Here is a 14,162-nt window from a genome sequence, read left to right on the forward strand (position 1 = left end):
AGTGTATGTGAGCGAGTTATAGTTCGTGCACCTTGTGGGTGTGAGGGGCGAGTTGCATGTCTAAAGAGTGCGAATATGTTCACAAGCCAAAATTTTTGGGACAAATTTTAAGGGTGCTGAAGAAGAAAGTAAGAGGCTGCTGGTACCCTACTTTTCAGTCAGAGTCTTTGAAAAGAGAAACATCTTAGCCTTTCATGTACACAAATAGAAACATTTTTACACTGATACTCCACAAAAAGGTATCGAGAAAATGATCTGTAGATCTACTGGGCTTTTGTAAGTTTGTGTGACGCCTATGGTGTACAGACCAGTGCCCCACGGTCTTAATGGTTTGTCCAATGTACAACATGCCCCAGCTGCATGTGGCAGATAGACAATGGCCTATGCAAACCAAGATCATCCCTTACAGACTCTATAGGGCTCTAGTTTTAGATGTTGGTCATTATTTCTCAGCAAACGACATGCTACCTGCGTAAGGCAAAAACGCTAAGGGCTTGATGCCACCTCGTTATTTCCATCTCTTAACCGATACATGGTTGGTCAGTAACGCAATGCACATCCGATCATTCACCATAGCCTTTCTGACAAAAGGTGGCTTCACGATGGGCTAACTCAGTTGACGAGCGAGGTGGCGCAGTGGTTAGCGCACTGGACTCGCATTCGGGAGGACGACGGTTCAATCCCGTCTCCAGCCATCCTGATTTAAGTTTTTCTTTATTTCCCTAAATCGTTTCACGCAAATGCCGGGATGGTTACTTTGAAAGGGCACGGCCGATTTCCTTCCCCATCCTTCCCTAACCCGAGCTTGCGCTCCGTCTCTAATGACCTCGTTGTCGACGGGACGTTAAACACTAACCTCCTCCTTCTCCTCTAACTCAGTTGAAAAATTTTGAGGGTCTGCGATGACCTGGGTTCTTTGAACTAAGGTAAGCTGTACCTCCTAACACGGGGCTAGGTGGTATCACTAGTGCATCAGCGCGACGATTTCCTTTATACACGTGACCCAATGTACAATCAACCTCCCTCCTGACCGAAACATCAAGAAAGAGAAGACAGCCTTCCTTGTCCACTTCCACAGAGAAGCGAATATTCTGGTGAATTGAATTCCGATGTTCTAAAAAGCTGGGAAAACTATCACTGCCATGAGGTCAAATAATAAAAGTATCATATACAACTCTACATAAGTAAAATCGTTTGCAGGTTTCACTGCTGGCGACTCCACGGCACGTTCATCGAAATCTGCCATAAACAGATTAGCAATAGTAGGTGAAAAGGCCTTCACATTACAACTCCATATATCTGCTCACAGAACTGGTCATCATCTGTTGGAGAACATTGCCTTCCTACCCGTGATCCTATGGTTTATAACAACACAGAAATTCAGGCCTGCAGCTATGGGGATAGTGTTATTAAGGAAGAAGCTGAAATTAAATTAGCAAGTGAATTTCTTAATAGACGGAGGTTTTTGGTTAAATTCTGCGTGGAGTCTTGCTCCCTCCCCGGTCAAACAACAGAGTAAATGCTGTTTGATCCCCCGTTGCTTGTGTTCACAATCGTTAACTTCTTGTGCTCTCCTGTCGAAATTTCAGTAATTGTCGAAGTCGTGACCGGTTACATACGCTTAAGTTTTTTAATCACATCTTTTTTTCCAATTAGCCTTACCTAAGAGCGGTTTAGATCCCTTTCATTTGTTTGCCTTTTCCTTTTTTGTTCGTTTCATCACTTTGCTTTGATTCTCCCCTCCCCTCCCTTCCCCCTTCAGCAGATACGTTCCCCAATCCCGACCACGCCACTGGCGGCCTCATCCAGAGGTCGGTGTGAGTGACTAATCCGGAATATGTTGTCGATGGAGAGGTCATCATGTCACTTTTTTCCGTTTCTGGTCATATTTTCTATGGTTACTTATTATGGGCCTATAAGTCTTTGACTTCCATTCCTTTTTGCTACATTATGGCGTTGATAACGTGTGCGTGTGCGTGTGCGTGTGCGTGTACCACTAACCTCTCATAGGTCTGGAGGTATGACGTCATAAATACTGAGATGTGTGAAATTTTAATACATGTATTCTTTACTGCTAAGAGACTCCTACAATCAGTCGAGTCAACATACGAAAACCGCTAACACATGGCGGCGCTCAAAAAAAGAGTTCAAATGGCTCTGAGCACTATGGGACTCAACATCTGAGGTCATCAGTCCCCTAGAAGTTAGAACTACTTAAATCTAACTAACCTAAGGACATCACACACATCGATGCCCGAGGCAGGATTCGAACCTGCGACCGTTGTAGTCGCGCGGTTCCCGACTGAGCGCCTAGAACCGCTCGGTCACAGTGGCGGCCATGGCAGCGCTGTTGATAGCTTCCATCTGAGAAGAGCAAAAGGCTATAGTCGAAAACAACAGCCATCCATAAAGATATGCAAATGCGTTGTCATAGAAATGTTTACAACATCGCGTTGCAGATACGAGAAGCATCTGCGTTCAGCCTACGGAAACTGTAAGTTTGTAATACAAAATTCGCAGAATGAATACCAGGGCGATGCTGAGTTTGTCAGCTGGTAATCCTTTATAGAGCATCTTCCTTTCATGCCTTGCGGCGTGACTTTTATTTTATCATAACCATTTCACGAGTGTACCGTGAATATTAGGAATCCGGTAAAAGATTAAATCTCCGACATCGCTGCGGCCTCAAAAAGATCCTGCAAGAACGGGACTAACAAACTAAAGAAACTCGTTCAACGTGACAGAAGTGCAGCGCTTCCGCAACTTGTTGCACATTTCAAATCTGGGCTATCTGGAAGTATCAGCGTGCGAACCATTCAACGAAACGTCATCGATATGGGCTTTCGGAGCCGAAGGCCAACTCGTGTACCCTTGATGGACTGTCCGGCACAAAGCTTTACGCCTCGCCAGGGCACGTCAGCACTGACATTGGACTATTGATAACTGGAAAAATGTTGCCTGGTCGGACGAGTCTCGTTTGAAATTGTATCGAGCGTATGGACGTGTACGGGTATGGAGAAAACTTCATTAATCCGTGGACCCTGCATGTCAGCAGGCGACTGTTCAAGCCGGTGGAGGCTCTATAATGGTGTGGAGCGTGTGCAGTTTGAGTGATGTGGGACCCCTGATACGTCTAGATATGACTCTGACAGGTGGCATGTACATAGGCCTCCTGTTTGATCATCTGCATCCATTCATGTCCATTGTGCATTCCGACCGACTTGGGAAATTCCAACAGGACAATGCGACACCCCTCATGTCCTGAATTGCTATTGAGGTGCTCCAGCAACACTCATCTAAGTTTAAACAATTCCGCTGGCCACCAAACTCCTCAGACAAGAACATTAATGAGCATATTTGGGATGCCTTGCAACATGACGTTCAAAAGAGATCTCCACACCCTCGTACTCTTAAGGAATTATGGACAGCCCAGCAGGATTCAAGGTGTAAGTTCCCTCCAGCACTACTTCACACATTAGTCGAGAACGTGCCACCTCTTGTTGCGGCACTTCTGCGTGCTCGCGGGGGCCCTACACGATATTAGGCAGGTGCACCAGTTTCTCTGGCTCTTCAGTGTACAATTGCTAACCAATGAGAGAATAGAACGATGTAATGTGAGTGGAATTATTTGTTCTACCGTTGTGCGCCTTGAATGTACGTTACCTAGATCGGGACCTGCTGATCAAGCCTACATATGGTGAATTTCAGGATGGTGTCTACGGAAAGGACTTCACTGAAGTTGTCGCCCGCTTCCCCCTACCCTAGGCACTACAGTCTGGATCCGCGCGACCGCTACGGTCGCAGGTTCGAATCCTGTCTCGGGCATGGATGTGTGTGATCTCCCAAGTTTTTTTTTTTTTTTTGTTTTTTTTTTTTTTTTGTCATCAGTCTACTGACTAGTTTGATACGGCCCGCCACGAATTCCTTTCCTGTGTTAACCTCTTCATCTCAGAGTAGCACTTGCAACCTACGTCCTCAATTATTTGCTTGACGTATTCCAATCCCTGTCTTCTTCTACAATTTTTGCCCTCTACAGCTCCCTCTAGTACCATGGAAGTCATTCCCTCATGTCTTAGCAGATGTCCTATCATCCTGTCCCTTCTCCTTATCACTGTTTTCCACATATTCCTTTCCTCTCCGATTCTGCGTAGAACCTCATTCCTTACCTTATCAGTCCACCTAATTTTCAACATTCGTCTATAGCACCACATCTCAAATGCTTCGATTCTCTTCTGTTCCGGTTTTCCCACAGTCCATGTCTCACTACCATACAATGCTGTACTCCAGACGTACATCCTCAGAAATTTATCCCTCAAATTAAGGCCGGTATTTGATATTAGTAGAATTCTCTTGGCCAGAAATGCCTCTTTTGGCATAGCGAGTCTGCTTTTGATGTTCTCCTAGCTCCGTCCGTCATTGGTTATTTTACTGCCTAGGTAGCAGAATTCCTTAACTTCATTGACTTCGTGACCATCAATCCTGATGTTAAGTTTCTCGCTGTTATCGTTTCTACTACTTCTCATTACCTTCGTCTTTCTCCGATTTACTCTCAAACCATACTGTGTACTCATTAGACTGTTCATTCCGTTCAGCAGATCATTTAATTGGTTCAAATGGTTCAAATGGCTCTGAGCACTATGGGACTCAACTGCTGAGGTCATAAGTCCCCTAGAACTTAGAACTACTTAAACCTAACTAACCTAAGGACAACACACACATCCATGCCCGAGGCAGGATTCGAACGTGCGACCGTAGCGGTCGCGCGGTTCCAGACTGTAGCGCCAGAACCGCTCGGCCACCAGCGGCCGGCTCATTTAATTCTTCTTCACTTTCACTCAGGATAGCAATGTCATCAGCGAATCTTATCATTGATATCCTTTCACCTTGTATTTTAATTCCACTCCTGAACCTTTCTTTTATTTCCATCATTGCTTCCTCGATGTACAGATTGAAGAGTAGGGGCGAAAGGCTACAGCCTTGTCTTACACCCTTCTTAATACGAGCACTTCGCTCTTGATCGTCCACTCTTATTATTCCCTCTTGGTTGTTGTACATATTGTATATGACCCGTCTCTCCCTATAGCTTACCCCTACTTTTTTCAGAATCTCGAACAGCTTGCACCATTTTATATTGTCTAACGCTTTTTCCAGGTCGACAAATCCTATGAACGTGTCTTGATTTTTCTTTAGCCTTGCTTCCATTATTAGCCGTAACGTCAGAATTGCCTCTCTCGTCCCTTTACTTTTCCTAAAGCCAAACTGATCGTCACCTAGCGCATTCTCAATTTTCTTTTGCATTCTTCTGTTTATTCTTGTAAGCAGCTTCGATGCATGAGCTGTTAAGCTGATTGTGCGATAATTCTCGCATTTGTCAGCTCTTGCCGTCTTCGGAATTGTGTGGATGATGCTTTTCCGAAAGTCAGATGGTATGTCGCCAGACTCATATATTCTACACACCAACGTGAATAGTCGTTTTGTAGCCACTTCCCCCAATGATTTTAGAAATACTGATGGAATGTTATCTATCCCTTCTGCAAGTCCTCCAAAGCTCTTTTAAATTCCGATTCTAATACTGGATCCCCTATCTCTTCTAAATCGACTCCTGTTTCTTCTTCTATCACATCAGACAAATCTTAACCCTCATAGAGGCTTTCAGTGTATTCTTTCCACCTATCTGCTCTCTCCTCTGCATTTAACAGTGGAATTCCCGTTGCACTCTTAATGTTACCACCGTTGCTTTTAATGTCACCAAAGGTTGTTTTGACTTTCCTGTATGCTGAGTCTGTCCTTCCGACAATCATATCTTTTTCGATGTCTTCACATTTTTCCTGCAGCCATTTCGTCTTATCTTCCCTGCACTTCCCATTTATTTCATTCCTCAGCGACTTGTATTTCTGTATTCCTGATTTTCCCGGAACATGTTTGTATTTCCTCCTTTCATCAATCAACTGAAGTATTTCTTCCGTTACCCATGGTTTCTTCGCAGCTACCTTCTTTGTACCTATGTTTTCTCTCCCAACTTCTGTGATGGCCCTTTTCAGAGATGTCCATTCCTCTTCAACTGTACTGCCTACTGCGCTATTCCTTATTGCTGGGGTTCCCGGGTTCGATTCCCGGCGGGGTCAGGGATTTTCTCTGCCTCGTGATGGCTGGGTGTTGTGTGCTGTCCTTAGGTTAGTTAGGTTTAAGTAGTTCTAAGTTCTAGGGGACTTATGACCACAGCAGTTGAGTCCCATAGTACTCAGAGCCATTTGAACCTTATTGCTGTATCTTTAGCGTTAGAGAACTTCAAACGTATCTCGTCATTCCTTAGTACTTCCGTATCCCACTTCTTTGCGTATTTATTCTTCCTGACTAATGTTTTGAACTTCAGCCTACTCTTCATCACTACTATATTGTGATCTGAGTCTATATCTGCTCCTGGGTACGCCTTACAATCCAGTATCTGATTTCGGAATCTCTGTCTGACCATGATGTAATCTAATTGAAATCTTCCCATGTCTCCCGGCCTTTTCCAAGTATACCTCCTCCTCTTGTGATTCTTGAACAGGGAATTCGCTATTACTAGCTGAAACTTGTTACAGAACTCAATTAGTCTTTCTCCTCTTTCATTCCTTGTCCCAAGCCCATATTCTCCTGTAACCTTTTCTTCTACTCCTTCCCCTACAACAGCATTCCAGTCGCCCATGACTATTAGATTTTCGTCCCCCTTTACATACTGCATTACCCTTCCAATATCCTCATATACTTTCTCTATCTGTTCATCTTCAGCTTGCGACGTCGGCATGTATACCTGAACTATCGTTGTCGGTGTTGGTCTGCTGTCGAATCTGATTAGAACAACCCGGTCACTGAACTGTTCACAGTAACACACCCTCTGCCCTACCTTCCTATTCATAACGAATCCTACACCTGTTATACCATTTTCTGCTGCTGTTGATATTACCCGATACTCATCTGACCAGAAATCCTTGTCTTCCTTCCACTTCACTTCACTGACCCCTACTATATCTAGATTGAGCCTTTGCATTTCCCTTTTCAGATTTTCTAGTTTCCCTACCACGTTCAAGCTTCTGACATTCCACGCCCCGACTCGTAGAACGTTATCCTTTCGGTGATATTCAATCTTTTTCTCATGGTAACCTCCTTCTTGGAAATCCCCTCCCGGAGTTCCGAATGAGGGACTGTTCCGGAATCTTTTACCAATGGAGAGATCATCATGACACTTCTTCAAATACAGGCCACATGTCCTGTGGATACACGTTACGTGTCTTTAATGCGGTGGTTTCCATTGCCTTCTGCATCCTCATGTCGTTGATCATTGCTGATTCTTCCGCCTTTAGGGGCAATTTCCCACCCCTAGGACAAGAGAGTGCCCTGAACCTCTATCCTCTCCTACGCCCTCTTTGACAAGGCCGTTGGCAGAATGAGGCTGACTTCTTATGCCGGAAGTCTTCGGCCGCCAATGCTGATTGTTTATCAAAATTTAGGCAGCGGCGGGGATCGAACCCGGGACCGAAGACGTATAGATTATGAATCAAAGACGCTACCCCCTTTTTTATTTTTTTTGATGCTACCGCTTTTTTTGTTTTTTTATTTTTTTGTGTTTTTTCTTTTTTTATCTACCCCTTTTTTTAGTGCCACCGCCACTTTTCAGCCTATAACAAAAAAATCTGATCCACTTCAGGCGTTGGCTCCTGAGTAAACCCACCCCAGAGAGCTGCCTATATACCAGGGGAAATATAGGAAATCAAGGTTAGGGCTATCCTTGGCACTTTTTTTTTTTTACATGATTACATTTAGGTAACTTGTACAAATGAGAATTCTAGTAACTAAGTGTTACAAGTAAGTGTTAACAACAAAGGTGGTATAAAAGAGTAATCAAAAAAATAAAAATATAAATCACTGATGTAGTTCCAACTAAAAGGTTCTTCAATAATGTAACTGGTTCCACTTGGAGCCTCGCCATCGTTATCTGATATCTCCAATAGCGCCTTTGAAGGGCATCTGCTTTGAAGGGCATTCTGCTTCGCTAGTGCCTCAAGGAGAACAGCATCCTTGCACCGGCTTGTCTCTTCCTTCGCTCATGGCTGACAAGGCAGAACGTTCAGCCGTTAGTGTGATGCGGCACATAACATTAACCGCAGCTTGGCACTCCCCAGCTGAGTGGGGGGTTAACGAAAACGCTGCGTAAATAATTTGCGAACAGCGTACGGTATTTCGGTGTGCGTTCGAGGGCATTGTGAGCATTTTGTAGGAACCACCAGTAATCAAGCTGCTCTTTCTCTCCGTCGCTAAAGATGTAGGCGACGGTAAGTCCTTTGAACCATGTAAGCGCATGATATTTTGCAGCCGGAAAGTAAGTTTCATCGGGACAGAGTAGGGTCTGAGGGTCAATCATTTCAGGTGTGACCCGGAGGTAACAAGCCAATATCTTCTGTGTTAGTCGCCAAACTCCGGACGATGATGCGCAAGTAAAACGGTGTTCATCGGTATCCAAATGGTGACAATCTGGGCAATAAGGGGAGTCTGCCAGTCCAATTGTGTGAAGTCGCTGTCGTGTGGCATATTTTTTGTTGGCGATCTGATACCACTTCGAACGCACCGTGGATGACAGAAAGTTGTGGTGTATCGTTTTCCACACTCTTGGCCAGTGAACCGTAGGGTACTTGTTTTCCACCACGTTATGGGGAACAGCCCGCATAAGGTTGGTATAAAAATCTTTCGCCTTTAGTGGACGTGTGGCGGAGAAGTTCGAGCTGACATAGCTGTAATCAAGAATGAAGGTCGACATGTGGGAGAGCTGTGGTGCGACGTGCGCTACCGACACCGGCGGGACGTTAGAGACTGGCATCAGGACCTGTAGTAAACGACCCGTGAGAGAGGTATATTGACTTTTCCATCATTTCCTCATGTTGCTCATGTAAAGGGCAGCTGCTCTCGCCCTGACGTTTACCAATCCCAGTCCTCCTTTGTGCACTGGGAGGGTAAGAGTGTCGTATCGTACTTTAAAGATATGACCTGCGGAAACGTAGTAACTGAAGGCCACCTGAAGCCGACGACCTATCTGCAGCGGTAGTGGGAGGACCTGTGCCACGTGGTTGAGTTTTGATGCCACGTAGAGGTTCAGGTATTCAACACGTTGTAGCTGATTCAAGTCCCGGAGCAGGTTCTGTCGCACCATTGCGCGTATGATCTGTAATAACCGTCGGTAGTTTGCTGCAGCTGTTTTACGTACGTCTTTCTTGAACGTGATTCCCAAATAGATCAGACAGCTGTTTTACGTACGTCTTTCTTGAACGTGATTCCCAAATAGATCAGAAACTGGTGGGAGGGGAGCGAGGGCTTCCGGTCCGAGACCACGCCCAATATCCAACGCCGCCGACTTGTTGATGTTCAGAAGACTGCCTGCGGCCTGTCCGTATCGCTCAATCCAGGTTAGTACGCTTCGAACTTCGTCATTGGAACGAACCAGCAGTAGCAGGTCGTCAGCGTATGTCCTATAGCGAAAGGTGACGTCCCGCAGCGTGATGCCAGATAGGCGGTGGTTAAGGCCCCCTAGGAGTGGCTCGAGTGCGATTGCATAAAGGTAGGTAGAAAGGGGACAACCCCGTCTTAGAGACCTCTTAATGGGTACTGGTCCTACCGTCCTTCCATTGACCTGGACGTGTGAGCTGGCTGCGGTCCAAAGACGCCGTAGGGTGTCGATGAGGCCCGGGGGGAATCCCATACAGCCCATCACTCGGAGGAGAAAGTTGTGGTGCACTCTATCAAAGGCGCGGTTGAAATCGACGGAGACGATCGCCGCTCTCAGACGGCACGCAGACGCGATCGCTATTAAGTCCCTGCAGTCACCGGTGGCCATGTGTATGTTGGCTTCTCCCCCCTGCGACGTCTGTTCTGGAGCGAGGATCATCGGCAAAGTCGTCTTAATACGGCTCGCCATAATCCTGGTGAAAATCTTGTAATCGGCGTTCAGCATTGTAAGCGGCCGATAGTCGTTAATCGATAGCCCTCCAGCTGGCTTGTGTACCGGTATGAGAAGACCTTCTACAAACGCTGGCGGCACAACACAGTCTGGAGACATAAGTTCGCGGAACATTATAACCCAGCGAGGCATCATGATGTCACGGAAAGTCCGGTAGAATTCGATGGGCAATCCATCAGGGCCAGGAGACTTATTGGCCGCACCTTTGTCCACAGCGTCTGCGACTTCTTCGAGTGAGATTTCCTCTGTTAGTGCATTCACGGTAGCCTCGTCGATAGTACGTGTTACCTGCTGTAACACTTCAGTAGTGGCCTCGTCATCGACGGTTCTTTCCTTGTAAAGATGACGAAAATGATCCCCCACCGCCTTTACTATGGTTGCCTGGGTCGTACATAAGCGACCGTCGTGTGTCCTGAGTTGTGTGATTAAATGTTGGCGTTGTCGGCGCTTATCCGCCACAACGTGATGCATAGTGGGTTCCTCTGCAACCGTTCGGTCGTGCCGTCGCGAGCGGACTACTGCACCTTCTAGTCGGCGCTTCGTCAATGATAGTATGTGAGCCTTGATTCTGCTTTGGTCATGTTGTCTCTCCGGGGAAGGGGGTAAGGCGTCGAGGTCCCTGAGTGCCGCGTAGTAAAAATCGAGGGTCTGTCGATGCCACGCAGTCATGTCCTTGCCATATTGCATAAGTGTCCTGCGGATTGCTGGTTTGGCACAGAGGAGCCACCACTCCAGGGTCGAGGTGTACCGTGGGTGGCGGCGTTCACAGTCAGTCCACGTTGCTGCAACTTGCCGACGGCAATCCAGGTCCTGGAGATGAGTTATGTTGAGCTTCCAAAAGCCATTGCTGCGCCAGACTTGTTGGGGGCGTAGGTGTATAGTGCAGATATAGGCACTGTGATCGGAATAGGCTTGAGGCCATAGTTCGGCGTCCATCACACCTTGTGTGAGATCTTGTGACACATATATGCGGTCAAGTCGGCTGGCCAAATGACTGGTAAGGTGAGTATGGCCAGAGCGGTTACCGTGGACTTTTTCCCACGTGTCGCTCAAGTGAAGTTCTTGGATCATCGCACCCAGTTCCGGACAAGGCATGTAATGTGGGATTTGGTCCTTGGGGTGAAGTACGCAATTAAAATCGCCGGCGAAGACGCTGTGGTCGTATCGTCCAAGGAAAAGGGGAGCGACATCTGTGGAGTAGAATCTGGCGCGGTCGTGACGTCTTGTGGTACCCGACGGCGCGTAAACATTAATGAATCGGGTGTTGAGTGCCGGAAATGCTATTCCTCGCGCGGAGGGAAGAAAAGTGACGTCGGTAACTTCAATACCTTCACGCACTAATACTGCCACTCCGGTGTCTGCAGGGCTACCGGGCGTCACATGTGTGGCGTAACCGTAAAAGTGCGGGAGTGCAGTCGTTTTCACTTCTTGTAGGAAAGCAAAGTCTACTCCCATGGCTCGTATGGTTTCTTTCAAAAGTTGGATCTTGACAGGAGAACTGATCATATTGATATTCATAGTCGCCAGGCGGTAAGCCTGGCAACGCGTTGTTTGGGCGAGGTTATCCATGTTGAAGTTGGAGAGAAGCGAACATCGGAAGTGATGTCACCCCCCGCCAAACGCGGTCCTCCTTGTGCTGCTTATGCGGCATGATCCGGCGACGCTTCAGCTGGCCGCGGATCGGGATCTTGTGTCTCGACGTCCTCGGCCCACGAAGCGGGCGCGGATGTCTGTTCATGTTCCATAGCCTCGGAATGTTTGATAGTAAGGGACCGGGCGACTTCGCTGCCTGCACTGGTACCTTCCCGCTGCTCACTGTTTCTGTCAATGGGCTGATGGTCGAAAGCTACATGTTTTTCTGTCTGTTCTGCAAGGTTGGAGTCAGTGGAAACAGCCTCAGCTTCGCGGCTGGCTTCTTGAGTGGTCAGTTGTTCTTCCCCGGCCGAATGCGAACCACTGTGTTCCGACACGGTCCGACGACGGCGCTTTCGGCGTTTCGGTGATCGCTGTTTCCGTACATGGCCTTCATTGTCAGAAGACGGCACTGACTCACGCTCCGCCGGAACAAACGCTTCGGTCGGTACAATAAGGGAATCACTTGCCATCTTACTGCCGTCAATGTCTGTCGCGTTCGGTAGCTCCAGAGTCGTAGTACTATTTTCCACCACTGGCCAGGTCGGCGGATCATCTAGGTTTTTGTCCGTGGAAAGTGATTCCTGTACCGCTGAAACGGTCGGCTGTGTCTGTTGTGCGGAGAACGTCGTGAGCGCCGCCGCGTAAGTCACGGGTAGACTAGTCTTCGTCGCTGGTGGTGCAACGTCCTTCGGTGGGAGTTGTGTGATCCGACGCTGGAGGCACTCGGAACGAAGGTGACCTTCCTTGCCGCATCCGGAACACGTCTTCGGCTGGCCGTCATAAATAACTATGGCCCGGCATCCTCCTATCTGTAGATAGGATGGCACGTGTCGTTGGAGATCTATGCGCACTTGGCGTACTCCATTGAGTACTGGATACGTCTTAAACTGGGTCCATTTTTCAGCCACGTGTTCGTGTACCGTGCCGTAGGGGCGGAGCGCCGCTACAACTTCTGCCGCTGGGAGTTCAAATGGAAGTTCGAATATGCGTCTAGTCCGCAGTCCCATTGCGGCGTGGCCGACCTCGACGTTGCCAACATTGCCATCTGCGTGGCAGAGGCGTAGTTCTTGTTTCATCTCACGAAGCACCTTGTCGCATGTAGTTTCGTTTATGAGCTTTACATAGACCGTGCTACTGACGATCGAAAAGTGAATGCCGACAATGTCGGCAGCCGGGATCTTGGCTTCCTCTTTTAAAAAGCGTTCGACTTCGAGCGCCTTTGGTCGGGTAAAGTCGTTCCGAAATGTGAATTTCAAGGTTGATCTTCTGTATTGGTTTGCCATGGTCTTGTAGCGCTACGGCGTCACGTTAGTGTCGGCCGAAGAAAGTAAACAAGGCGCGCGGGCCCTCTCTGACAGCGGAGAGCACACACCGCACGTCTGCTTCGCTCGGCTGCGAGAGCCGCACTGACCCCTAGACCACGGGTACCATGCCTGCCTAGGTTAGTTAGGTTTAAGTAGTTCTAAGTTGTAGGGGACTGATGACCTTAGAAGTTGAGTCCCATAGTGCTCAGAGCCATTTGAACCAGTTTGCATTAAGGAAGTAGGGAGAGGCTCGCTTTCAGCTCAGGGGCTGAAGAACATGATTCGGAAGTTCGAATTGACTGGCGATTTGGGAGTTGCTCCTGCGAGAGGGCGACGTCCAATTGTGCGGCTGCGAATGCTGGACGCAAAGAGCGGTTTTCAAGCAGTGCAAGAGCTGTGTCACCACAGCTGAACGTTCCGTGGTCTACCGATCCAAAAGTGCTACTAACATTCTGAAACGGTATGTCTAGTGCTGTAGTGGATGCAGACAGTCCTCACATTGTGCAACGTTTGTAACCTGGAAAGTAAACATGCCACACAATAAATGTTATCCAGTTATGTGGAAATTAAAACCTGTTTCTTTCGTAGTTTATTCGTTACTTCCCTTTCGTATGTCCTTGCAAATGTTTCCACAAAGTTTCATTGTCCTACGATCACTCGTTTTCCCTGCGACCCTCTCAACTAGCGAAAGTTTAATTTTAACCATCCTGTATTAGTATTTTATAAGACGATGTTAGAATATACCAAGAAGTTTACGAACAAGATTCGTCTACAGAGTTTTGTGAAAGTATCGTTTCCTTCCTTCTAAGGATTTCAAGTGAAGCTTGCAAAGAATTTTATGATACTCCCATACGGATGGAACTGACCTGTAACAAAACTCTTAACTGACTTCATTCCAAACACTCAGGAGAAGGTTGCCCAAGCTCCCTGTACATGGTCTTCGTCTTCTCTGTCTCATTTTATGGCTTCTTGCAATGCTACGTCAAGATATTTAATTGATGTCGCAGAGTCATTGTACCTTACAATGGACAGATGTCACCGTAATTTCTTGCACAGCTCACTCTATAATGCTAGCAAGTTGAGATGCAACAGCAAAGACCAGAAATTTTAAGTTCATTTTTTATCCAGTAGTCCCCACTACAGCAAACAAGCAAACAAAGACTGTACCACATGATGGAGAGTATTTTGGACATCAACAGCATAAAAAGCGCTATGTTTGCGGACACATCGTTATA

The 14,162-nt window shown here is 47.1% G+C and overlaps 1 non-coding gene across 1 annotated transcript; it reads left to right on the top strand.

Moving 5' to 3' along the window:
• The first annotated feature begins 622 nt into the window (after nt 1-622).
• Trnaa-cgc (transfer RNA alanine (anticodon CGC)) lies at nt 623-695 on the top strand. The gene has a single exon. It is a non-coding gene; the product is annotated as a tRNA-Ala (tRNA).
• The last annotated feature ends 13,467 nt before the right edge of the window (nt 696-14,162 follow it).

This window comes from Schistocerca nitens, chromosome 8 (genome assembly GCF_023898315.1).
Source record: "Schistocerca nitens isolate TAMUIC-IGC-003100 chromosome 8, iqSchNite1.1, whole genome shotgun sequence".
Taxonomy (NCBI): Eukaryota; Metazoa; Arthropoda; class Insecta; order Orthoptera; family Acrididae; genus Schistocerca; species Schistocerca nitens.